Below are 13,233 nucleotides of genomic sequence, written 5' to 3'. Positions count from 1 at the left end.
GTTTGAGTCTGGGTCCCTAGAGACTCGCCCGGATCTGGAGCTCAGAGTCTGAAACTCCCTCCTGATTGAAAACAACAACCGCGCCCTCCGCCGCCGGCCCGCTCCACATGCACCTCCGCACCTTAGTATTTCACCTCCGCACTGCGCCTCCTCTGAGTCTCGGTATGGAATTCTCTTTCCTTCTAGTTGTAGAATCTCTCCTCAGCCAGCCTTCCTGTGGTTCTGGGTGATGTCCGTTCTGTCTTTTAGTTGTATTTTTGAAGTGGTTGTTCGAGGCAGCAAACTCCGGCGTTAACCTATGCCGCCATCTTGGTTCTCCTCAAGAAGAAATTCTTGATCAGAAAACTACAATGAAAAATTTACTAGGATTGAAAGGCCAATTTGAACAATTAAAAGAATCAGTGAACTTGAAGATAAAACTATTGAAATTTTCAAGGCTGAGGAACAGAGAGAAAAGAGGTTGAAGAAAAACTAATAGAGCTTAAAAGACCCATGGAACACAATCAAAAGGACCAATATACATATCATGGAAGTCCCAGAAAAAGAAGAAAGAGAAAGGGGAAGAGAATATTTGAAGAAATGGCTGAAAACTTCTTCAATTTGATGAAAGATACAAATATAAACATACACAAAACTGAACAAACTCCAATTAAGATTTTAAAGGACCTACACCAAGAAACATAAACTTTCAAAAGAGAGCAAGTCTTGAAAGCAGGAAGAAAGGTGAATTATTACATACAGGGAATCCTCAATAAGATTGTCTTCAGATTTCTCATCAGAAACTTTGGAGACCAGAGGACTGGGCTAATATATTCAGAGTGCTAAAACAAAACAACAAAAGTCAGCCAAGAATTGTATATCCAGCAAAACTGTCCTTAATAGTGAGGGAGAAGTCAAGACATTCCCAGATGAAAAGTGAGGTAGTTCATGACCGCTAGACATGCCCAGCAAGAACTGCTCACGGAGTATTGCAAGGTGAAATGATTCATTCACCTTGACAGCATCTCAAAGCCATGTAGACATATAAAGGTCTAAATGAAAGTAAATGCATAGGCAATTACATAAACTAGTATTATTGTAACAGTAGTTTGTAACTGTACTTTTTCTACAACTTAAGAAACAAAGAAAAACTTGGTAATGTAAAAACTTGGTAATGTAACTGATTTGTAACTGCAGGTCTTGTTTTCTACATCATTTAGGAGACTAATGCATTTAGAAGAATTAGTTTATGTTTGTGGGTTTCACTGTAGAAAGATGTAATTTTGTGACATCATCAACCAAAAGGGGATGAAACTCTATCATGAATGACACAGTAACTATCTGGACTAGGACGTTCATGACCAACAGACTACTTCAGCAGAAACAAATGGTCCTTGATATCCTTCACCCTGGGAAGGCAACAGTACCCAAGATAGAAATTTAGGGAAAACTAGCCAAAGTATACAAGACCACTCCAGATGTCATCTTTGTGTTTGGATTCAGAACCCATTTTGGTGGTGGCAAGACAATTGGCTTTGGCATGATTTATGATCCCTTGGATAATGCAAAGAAAAATGAACCCAAACATAGACTTGCAAGACATGACTGTATGGGAAGAAGAAGACCTCAAGAAAACAGAGAAAGGAACGCAAAAACAGAATGAAGGTATCCAGGGGGACTTCAATGGCCAACGTTGGTGCTGGCAAAGTGAGCTGGAGCTGGGACAACAGGAGTAAAGATTCTTCAGTGACTTGATCTGGGGTGATTGTGCAGATTTTTCATGAGATTAATAAACTAAGAACTTTTATGTGAGAAAAACAAAAGGCGTAGGGATGGAGCTATAAAATTTTTGTTATTGAAGTTAAGCTGCTAGAAATCAAATTAGATATTATACTTTTAGGATGTTAAATGTAATTCTTATGGCAACCACAAAGAAAATAGCTATAGAATATATTCAAAAGGAAATTAAAACATTTTACTACAAAAAATTTTAACAAAAAAGAGTACAGAAAATGAGTGACAAAAAAGCTATATAGCATATAGAAAACAAAACATGACAGTTTGTCCCTCCTTATCAATATTTACTTTAAATGTATTAAACTCTTCAATTAAAAGATAGAGACTGGCATAATGATTTAACAAAATATCATCAACAAGAGATTCACTTGATATCCAAAGGCACAAATAGGTTGAACGTGAAAGGATGGAGAAAGGTATTCTCTAGAAATAGTCACCAGAAGGGAGCAGAATTGGTCATACTAATATCAGATAAAGTAGACTTTAAATCCAAAAAAAGTTACAAGAGACAAAGAAGAACTAAATATAGCAAGAAGATAAAACAGTTATAAACATTTATGCACCTAAAGACAGGCCATCTATATAAAAGCCTAATATGCAAATTGTCCCCACAGGAGTTCGACCAGGAGGCTGATTGCTTGCTATGATATGCACTGACCACCAGGGGGCGGTGTGGAACTAAGGAAGGCCCCAGCTGGCAGTTGGCAGCCGGAGAAGGGAGGCCCCAGCTGGCAGCCAGAAGGCCCTGATTAGCCCTAATCGTCAGCCAGGCCTAGGGACCCTACCCGTGCATGTATTTCGTGCACCGGACCTCTAGTCAAAATATATGATGAAGCAAAACTGACAGAATTGAAAGAGAAACAGTTCTACAATAATAATTGCCGGCTTCAATACTCCACTCACAACAATGAATAGAAGAAGCAGACAGAAGATAAGAAAGAAAATAGGGAGCTTAACTTAATAAATGAACTAGATCTAACAGACACATACAGAACATTCCACCCAACAGCAGCAGCATACACATTCTTCTCCAGTACACATGGGACATTTTCCAGGATAGACCATATGTTAGGTCTATAGACCATATGTTAGACCATATGTCACAAATTAAATCTCAGTAGCTTTGAAAAGAGATACACAGTATTTTCTCTGACAATATGAAGTTAGAAGTAAATAAGACTGGAAAATTCACAAAATAGTGGAAATTATGCAACACATTTTATGAATCAAAGAAAAGTCATAAGGGAAATTAGGAAATACTTAGAGATAAATGAAAATGAAAACACAACAAACCAAAATATGGGACATAGTGAAAGTACTGAGGGTGAAATTTGTGTGTGTGTGTGTGTGTGTGTGTGTGTGTGTGTGTATATATACTAGAGGCCTGGTGCATGAAAACTCGTACACTCGGGGGGATCCCTCATCCTGGCCTGTGCCATCTCACAGTCCGGGAGCTCTAAGGGATTGTCCGACTGATGGATCGCCCCTTTGCCACCGCTGGTCACTGCTGCCCCCTGATCGCTGTCCCCTCCCTCTGCCTGCTGGCACGTGCCTTGGCTGGCCTGGCGCTGCCTGCTCACCAGACCCGCTCCCTACTGACCAGTCGTTCCGCCGTTCAGTCAATTTGCATATTATGCTTTTATTATATAGGATGATCCCTTGGATTATGTAAAGAAAAATGAACCCAAACATAGACTTGGAAGACATGACCTGTATGAGAAGAAGACCTCAAGAAAACAGAAAGGAACTCAAAAACAGAATGAAGGAATCCAGGGGGACTTCAATGGACTTCAATATATATATGCTTACATTAAAGAAAAGAAAAATCTCAAATCAACAATTTAACTTTACCATATAAGGAACTAGAAAACAAAGACAAACTAAACCCGAAGTCAGCAGAAAAAAAAATTAGAGCACATTAAAAAATGATTTCTGGAACAGTTGAGGGATTGGTGCCTGGGTGACATCTGAGACAATAGCTTATTCTATACTAGAGGCTCGGTGCACAAATTTGTGTACTAATGGAGTCCCTCGGCCTGGCCTGCAGGATTGGGCCAAAACTGGCTCTCCAACACCCCCCAAGGGGTCCCGGATTGTGAGAGGGTGCAGGCCAGGCCTAGAGACCCCACCGGTGCATGATCGGGGCAGGGAGAGATGCAGGAGGTTGGCCAGCCAGGGAGGGACTGTGGGAGGGCTCCAGGGCATGTCTGGCCCATCTTGCTCAGTCCTGATCGGCCGGACCCCAGCAGCAAGCTAACATACCGGTCAGAGTGTCTGCCCCCTGGTGGTCAGTGCACATCATAGCGAGTGGTTGAGCAGCCTCAGAATATCATTAGCATATTACACTTTGATTGGTTGAATGGCCGACTGGTCGACTGGACACAGCATATTAGGCTTTTATTATATATGACTAGAGGCCCGGTGCACAAAATTCATGCACTGGAGGTGTCCCTCAGCCCAGCCTGCACCCTCTCCAATCTGGGACCCCTTGGAGGATGTTCAACTGCCGCTTTCAGACATCCCTCTCACAATCCGGGACTGCTGGCTCCTAACCACTCGCCTGCCTGCCTGCCTGATTGCCCCTAACTGCTTCTGCCTGCCAGCCTGATCACCCCCTAACCGCTTCCCTGCTGGCCTGATTGACACCTAACTGTTCCCCTGCTGGCCCGATCACCCCCAACTGCCTTCCCTTGCCAGCCCGATCACCCCCAACTTCCCTCCCCTGCCAGCCATCTTGTGGTGGCCATCTTGTGATGATGCGAGGGCCACCTAGGCTTTTATTAGTATAGATTCCTGTCCTTTTTTATGTAGACCACTCTTCATATCTTGCCTCTCTCCTTTCTCTTGCCATTTAATTTCTCCACTCAATATTATCAAGTACCTATTGTATGCTTGGTATTATTCTAGGGGCTAGAAATACAGTTCTCTACTCTCTTGAAACTTACCATCTTGTGAAGAATATAAGGAATAAACAATTTAGACCTGGCCAGGTGGCTCAGTTGTTTGGAGTATTGTCGCGTACACCAAAAGGTTGTGGGTTTGATCCCCAGTCAGGGCGCATATGGGAGGCAACCAATTGATGTTTTTTCCTCCCTCTTTGTTTCTCTCTCCCTTTCTCAAAGTCAATGAAAACATATTTTGTGTGAGGATTAAATAAATAAATAAACAAGTTAAGTGAAAATATTCACTATGAATAGGCCAAGACAGGGAGCATTGAGCGAGAGCAGTGCAATGTTGTACTGGAAGGTGAGGGAAGGCAGATCACATCCTAGGGCAGATGAAACATGAATGATAAGAAAGAGCAAGCTGTTTCTCCCCTATGCCCTTTTCCCTTCACTCTAGCCCACAGGTTTAAAAAGATTAGAGCAGAGATAAACAGAATAGAGAACAGAAAAACAACAGAAAAATCAATGAAATGAAAAGTTGGTTCTTCAAAAAGGTCAACAAAATGGACAAAACTTTAGCTAGATGGACTAAAAAAGAAAGACAACTCAAATGATTAAACTCAGAAATGAAAGTGGGGACATTACTACCTACTCTACAGAAATAAAAAGGATCATAAGAGGGTACTGTGAGCAATTATATGCCAAAAAACTGGATAACCTAGATGAAAGGGACAAATTCCTGGAAACATAAAACCTACCAAGATTAAATCGTGAAGAAATAGACAAATTAAATAGACCTATAACTAGTAAGGAGATTGAGTCAGTAACCAAAAATCTTCCAAGAAAGGCCCTGAAGCTGATGGCTTCACTGGTGAATTCTACCAAACATTTAATACCTTCTCGAACTTTTCCAAAAAATTGAAGAGAAGGGAACACTTTCTGACTTATTCTCTGAGGCCAGCATAACCCTAACTAAAGCCAGAAAAGACACTATAAGCAAAGAAAAGTACAGCCCAATAGCCCTTATGAACATTGATGCAAAAATTCTCAACAAAATATGAGCAATCAGAATTCAGCAGCATATTCAAAAGAACTGTACCCCATGACTAAGTGGGATTTATTCCTGGAATGCAAGGTGGTTCAACATACAAAATCTGTCCATGTAATACACCACATCAACAAAACGAAGAAAAACTCCCACATGGTCATCTTAATTAATGCAGAAAAAGCACTTGTTCATGATAAAAACACTCAACAAAATAGGAATAGAAGACAACTACCTCCACATAAGAGCCATAATACAGCAAACATAATCTATATATATATATAAAGCCAGCGACTGGAACGCCGTGATGACCAGAATGACCAGTCGCTATGACGCCCACTGCGGCCAGTGAACAGGCCCGATTTGGGGGTGGGCCCAACCGGCCAACCTCCCGCGGCCCCTCCCCCCAGCCAGCCCTGCCCCTGATCAGCTTCTCCCACCTTGATCGAGGGCGGGGCTGCTGGCCAACCCCCCCATGGCCCTTCCCCTCCCCCAGCCCTGCTCCTGATTGCCCCCACAACCCCAACAGGGGTAGGGCTGGTGGCCAACCTCCTGAAACCCCTCCCCTGGCCGCCCCGCCCCTGATGGGCCCCCACCACCCCCCAGCTAGCTCTGCCCCAGATTACTCCCACACACCAATCGGGTGGGGCTGGCCATCCAACCTCCCATGGCCCCTCCCCTGGCCACTGACCCCCGATCGGCCTCCCCCACCCCAATCGGGAGCAGGGCCCGCCAGCCAATCACCCACGGCCCCTCCCCACAGCTGGCCTGGCCCTGATCTAGCCCTGATGGGGGCGGGCTGGCTGGCCAACCTCCCACTGTCTCCTCCTTCTGACTGTCCCAGCCCTGATCTGCCTAGATTGGGGCCGGGCAGCCAGACCCCAAACATGCACAAATTCATGCACTGGGCCTCTAGTTTAGTAATGAAAGAATGAAACTTTTCCTTTGAGATAAAAAATACTATTCAACATAGTACTGGACATTCTAGTCAGAGCAATTAGGCAAGAAAAAGAAATAAAAGACATTCAAATGCAAAAAGACATAGTAAAATTATTTCTTTGAAAAAAGACATAGTAAAATTATTTCTTTGCAGATAATATGCTCTTATATGGAAGAAATCATAAAGACCCCACAAAAAGTTGTTAGATCTAATAAGTGAACCGATCAAAATAGTATGATACAAAGTCAACATGCAAAAAAACCAATTACATTTCTAACTTAAATAATCTTAAAAGGGAATTACAAAAACGAGTCGATTCACAATAACATTAAAAATAATAAAATAATTAAGAATTAACTTAATGAGGTGAAGACTTATAAAATCTATACTAATAAAAGGGTAATATGCAAATCGTTGGGACGCCCTCAAGCATAATGGCCAATCAGCTGGAGGCTGCATGCAGCAGGCACGGTGGGCGGGGACTTGCAGCGTCAGGGACGGGGGTGGGGTGCAGCGGAGGCCTCTACCATGGCCTGGCCCTGGGGTCCACAGGCCTCCCCAGGCTCTGGCCTACCTCTCCGGGGCAATCCATTGAGGAGCCCTGGATAGGTGGGTGGGGCCTACCTCTTTAGGGCGATAAATCGCGGGGCTCCCGCACTGTGACAGGGCACAGGCCAGGCTGGGGGATCCCCCCGCCAAGTGCATGAATTTCGTGCACCAGGCTACTTAGTAAAGCTATAAAAGATTCATAAAAGAAATTAAAGACAAATAAATGGAAACACATCCCATGTTTATGCATTCAAAAAAGTAATATTGTTAAAATGTCAATATTACCCAAAGTTATCTACAGATTCAATGCAATCCCTATCAAAATCCTAAAATTCACATGAAATCTCAAGGGACTCCACATAACCAAAACAACCTTGTGGGGGTGGGGAGGTGGAACAAAATTGGAGGACTCACACTTCCAGATTTCAAAACTTAATACAACGCTGCAGTAATTAAAAGTGTGGTATTGGCAAAAAACAGACATATAGACCAGTGAAATAAAATAGAGCCCCAAAATAAGCCCTCCCAAATATAGTCAATGATTTTTGACAAGCATGCCAAGACCAAATAATGGGGAACTCATGGTCTTTTCAACAAACAGTGCCAAAAATAATGAATATCCCTATGCAAAAAGGTTAGATGCTTTCTAATACCACATTAAAAAATTACTTAAAATGGATCGAGAACATAAATGTAAAACCTAAAACAACAAAACTCTTAGAATAAAACATGGTGCCAATCTTTTAAAAAAATCATTTTTATTGCTAAATTAAAAATACTTTTTCCAATTACAGTTTGTATTCAATGTTATTTGTATTAGTTTCAAATGTAACAGCATAGTAGTTAGACAATCATATACTTTACAAAGTGTTCCCCCCAATATTTCCAGTCCCCACCTGGCACCATACGCAGTCATTACAATAATATTGACTTTATTCCCTAGGCGATACCTTACATCCCTGTGACTCTTCTGTAACTACCAATCTGCACATCCTAATCCCTTCACCTTTTCATCCCTCCCGCTCCCCCTCCCCCTGTCAACTACCAGTCTGTTCTCTTTAAGTCTATTTCTGTTTTGTTTATATTGTTCTTTAGATTTCACATATAAGTGAAATCATATGGTATTTAACACTCATTGCTGTTGCAAATGTTAAGATTTCATTCATTTTATGGCTGAGTAATATTCCATTGTGTATATGTACCACAGCTTCTTTTTTCCCCTTTTTAAAGAAGTATTGGGGTGACATTGGTTAATATGATCATATAGGTTTCAGGTGTGGGTTTCTGTGTTAGAAGATCTATGTATTGCACTGTGTGCCCACCACCCAGAGTCAGATCTCCTGTCACCTTGTATTAGGGCTTGCTTCACCCCCACCAAATTCCCTCTGCCAACCACCACACTACTGTTTGTGTTCACGAGTTTTGATTTTATACCTCAATTATGAGTGAGATCATATGGTTCTTAACTTTTCCTGACTGACTTATTTCACTTAACATAATGTTCTCAAGGTCCATCCATGTTGTTGCAAATGGCAGTATTTCATCCTTTCTTTTAAAAAATATTTTTATTGATTTTAGAGAGGAAGGAAGAGGGGGAGAGAGAGATAGAAACATCAATGATGAGAGAGAATCATTGATCAGCTGCCTCCTGCATGCTCCACACTAGGGATCAAGCCCACAACTCGGGCATATGTCCTTGACTGGGAATCAAACTGACCTCCTGGTTCACAGGTCAACACTCAACCACTGAACCATGCTGGCTGGGCCATCCTTTCTTATGAGTAACACTAGTGGCCTGGTGAACAAAATTTGTGCATGGGAGCGGGGGGGTCCCTCAGCCCGGCCTGCACCCTCTCCAATCCAGGAACCCTCAGGGGATGTCCAACTGCCTCTCACAGTCCGGGACCGCTGGCTCCTAACCACTTGCCTGACTGCCTGATTGTACCTAACCCCTCTGCCCTGCCCCACACCCAGGACCCAGGCTTCCCTCCTCCAGCCGGCCGTAGGCACTCAGGACCTGGGCTGGCTTCACCCAGGCTGACTGCAGCTGCAGGGGACTGTGAGTGGGCAGCTTTGCCCAGGCCACAGCCTCAGGCGCTGGTGCCCGGGACCGTGGCACCAGCGGCCCGCGGGCCGGATCCGGCCCGTTTGAAATGAATATAACTAAAAAAAAAAAAGACCGTACCCTTTTATGTAATGATGTTTACTTTGAATTTATATTAGTTCACACAAACACTCCATCCATGCTTTTGTTTCGGCCCTCCGGTCCAGTTTAAGAACCCATTGTGGCCCTCGAGTCAAAAAGTTTGCCCACCCCTGATCTAGACACACAGTTAGACAAGTTGCAATGAGTACAAGAAATTGTATACAAGTTGCCCTTAAGTACAATATCTACAATTCCAATAAGGAGAAGGTAAGGAGTAAGACCTATGATCACTGTAAGGTTATCATGATGCAAAGAAATGCTACCTAAAGCGGCCATAAGCTTAAATATTTCTAACTGTACTCCTCCCCGCTTGGTGGTGAGTATCTCTTCTACCCAGCCTCCAGGGGTCTCTCTAGCCTTAAAACTACTTCTGCTAGATAGCGGGTTGGGATAGGACCAATCAAGTAACTGAAAGGAATTGTTAATGGGAGTATGTACCAGAGCCAACTCATGACGGCAACGCCGCCAAGGTGGATACTTCAGAAATAGCCTGTATTCATTATACAAACATGGAGGCAACTTGGGCGGGATGCCCTGAGAGAGGGTACGGGTGATGTCAGACAGGCCATACATAGTAAGGAACCATTCTCGTCGGATCCACCCCTCATGCTCTTCGGGATCTCCACCTCTGCTAATGCCATGGGTATGCCTTGGTGAAGGTTCTACAGTAAGACAGTTATTCCAATATTTAATGGCTGTAAAACATATGGGGACCCTGGTTGACCTTCTCTCATATCTACAATCTCCCACCCAATGAGGAGTAAGATAATCTGCACTTGGGTGGCCCATGATATCTGTATCATTAACGAAAACAGGAACGCTGGGGTCATCCCAAGAAATGGCCATGAGTGAGGGCGGATCTGGAATGTACGCCCAGTATGGAGTCTGAGCACCACAGACCTGAACAGCCAAAATTGACAGCAGGGCTAGAAACAGTCTCAGCAGTTCGTTGTGCTCCTTGGCGAACGACCACAGCCTCGGCCTCCGTTGTCAGCTTCTTCAACTGTCCCCAAGTTGGTGGAGATGTCCCCCGAGTCGTCCGTGATCTCTGTGGCGGTGGTGGCGGCACGGGCACTAGTGGACTGATTAGTAGCCTCTTGAATGGTGGAGTGACTTCTTGTTCCACTTCGTCCTCCATCTTGACCTTGAAAGGGCCGGACATAGCGGCTGGGGATGGGACAATGCTCCCCCCAGGAAAGTCAGAGCCCCCTTCAGGAAATACACAAACAGACCCCGAGCCCATATCAGAAAAGGGTCGGGGCCGTGCCATTGTCCTGTAAGTAAGTCTTTCCACTGTACCCAAGGGTGGGATCTGGACAGTGAGGACCACTGTCGCTCCGCAGCAGTTTTGCCCTGAGCATCACCATTTAAAAAATTAAGGGAATAAAGAGCTCTGTTAAGTAAGTTAGCAGGGGTATCTACATACTCCCCCTTCCTTATTTTTTCAATTTGCCTTTTTAAGGTCTGATGAGCTCGCTCAACTATTCCCTGCCCTTGAGGATTGTATGGGATGCCTGTTTAATGCTGGATTCGAAAAGTAGCACAAAACTTCTGGAATGCCGTACTTGTGTAGGCTGGACCATTGTCAGTTTTAATGGTATGGGGGGTGCCTAGGAAAGTAAAAACTTGTAAACAGTGAGTAATAACATTTTTAGCGGCTTCTCCTGTACAAGGGGATGCAAAAATAAAACCAGAGAAAGTGTCAATAGAAACATGGACATAAGTTTGTTTTCCGAAAGATGGAATATGGGTTATGTCCATCTGCCATAGTTGGCCTGGTTTGTAGCCTCGCGGATTGACTCCTTCTGTGGGAGGAATGAATGTGGTTAGAGGGCATTGAGGACAGAGTTTAACAGTTTGCTGAGCCTGTTCCTTTGTGATTCGAAACTGCTGACGTAGGCCAGTGGCATTTTGATGATGGAGAGAACGTGAGGCTTTGGCTGCGTCTAAAGGAGATAATGTCAGATAGGCAGTTTTAGTAAGTTGATCAGCATAAGTATTTCCCCGCAGAGGAGATCCAGGTAAATCTGTATGAGCTCGTATATGGCCAAAGAAACAAGGGTGAGAATGTTTCCTGAGTAAAGCTTGAACCTGTAGTAAGAGAATAATCACTTCGGATCGGTCAGTGTCATGTAAATTAGCAGTTTCTAAGTGAATCATAATATTTACAATATAACGAGAGTCTGAGTAAAGGTTAAAAGATTGAGTGGAAAGTTTGCATAACGCTTGATGTACTGCTTCGAGCTCCACGCGTTGTGCTGAAGTGTGGTTAGTCTGAAAAACAAAGTGTTGATTATTGATAACTAGGGCAGCTAGAACCATCAGTAAACACCAGAACTGCATGAGAAATTGGTTGAGTCTTGACTACCTTGGGGAAAATGAAGGAATGCTCTGTAAAAAATTGTATGAGTTTATTAGATGGGTAATGAGAGTCTACTGTACCGTGATAGCCCAGGAAGGAAAGAGGCCATTTATCATCCATATGAAATAGCCATTGCCTTTGTTGAGCCTTGTAGGGTACCACGATGGTATGGGGCTCTTGACCAAAAAGTTCCAGAGATCTGAGACGTCCTGCAAAAATAAGATCTGCTACTGCTTCTGAGTAAGGATAAACTTCCTTTTTCGGGGAGGAGTGTGGATGAATCCACTCCAAAGGTCCCTGTTGCCATAAGAGGGCAGTAGGATACACTGGCGTAGCCAATACTAAATACAGCCATGGCTGTGAGTAATCAATTTTTTGTACAACTTGTTTCTTTAAGGCAGCTTCTATGTGGCAGATAACCTTGCGAGCTGCAGGAGTAAGCTGACGAGGGGAGAGCGGGTCGCTATCCCCGCAAAGGATATCAAATAAAGGTTTAAGGTCATTAGTAGTTATGCCTAAAGTTGGCCTAATCCAGTTGACATCCCCTAAAAATTTTTGAAAATCATTTAAAGTCTCTAGCTTGTCTATCCTGAGTTGAATCTTTTGAGGACGAATTTTTCTTCCTTCTATGATATGTCCAAGATATAGGTAAGGGTCTCGTCTTTGAACTTTTTCAGGTGCAATAATTAATCTAGATTTAAGAAGAGCCTGTTGTAAGTCATCATACACTTGTTCTAAATGACATTCCGTATAGTGAGCTAAAAGGATGTCCTCCATACAGTGTATGATATAAGCCTGCAGATGTTTCTCTCGAACTCCGCGAATTGCCTAACAAACTTTTGACACAGGGTAGGGCTATTAGCCATTCCCTGAGGCAATACCTTCCAATAATAGCAGCGCATGGGTTCCTGAAAATTAGTAGATGGGACACTGAATGCAAATCGTTTGCAATCAGAGGGATCCAGAGGAATAGTGAAAAAACAATCCTTTAAATCTAGTACTAATAGCTCCATCCCATTAGGGATTGCTACAGAGGAAGGGAGACCAGGCTGTAAAGGTCCCATAATTTCCATAGTCTTGTTTATTGCCCTTAAATCCTGTAAAAGGCGCCAATTTCCTAATTTCTTTTTTATGATAAAAATAGGAGTATTCCAAGGACTGGTAGTCTCTTCTATATGCCCTAGCTGGAGTTATTCCTGTACCAACTCATGAGCAGCTTGTGTTTTTTCTTTGGAAAGGGGCCACTGCTCTACCCATACAGGGTCGTCTGACTTCCAAGATACCTTGTCAGCTGTGTGGATAACAGGTAATGAGAGTCTACTGTACCGTGATAGCCCAGGAATGAAAGAGGCCATTTATCATCCATATGAAATAGCCATTTGCCTTTTGTTGAGCCTTATAGCTTGCATTTTCGGCCCTATCAAAGAAAGGGGACTCTCTCAGATTATATCCGCATTTGCGCAGATATTG

The 13,233-nt window shown here is 43.3% G+C and overlaps 1 pseudogene; it reads left to right on the top strand.

Annotated features, from left to right (window-relative positions):
- The first annotated feature begins 1,178 nt into the window (after nt 1–1,178).
- On the top strand, nt 1,179–1,900 carry LOC106694760 (annotated as a pseudogene).
- Nucleotides 1,901–13,233: the final 11,333 nt, after the last annotated feature.

Source organism: Myotis lucifugus, unplaced genomic scaffold, assembly GCF_000147115.1.
Source record: "Myotis lucifugus unplaced genomic scaffold, Myoluc2.0 scaffold_616, whole genome shotgun sequence".
In the NCBI taxonomy this organism is placed as follows: domain Eukaryota; kingdom Metazoa; phylum Chordata; class Mammalia; order Chiroptera; family Vespertilionidae; genus Myotis; species Myotis lucifugus.
Note: the sequence above shows the minus strand (reverse complement) of the source record. Positions and strands in the feature narration are given on the sequence as shown.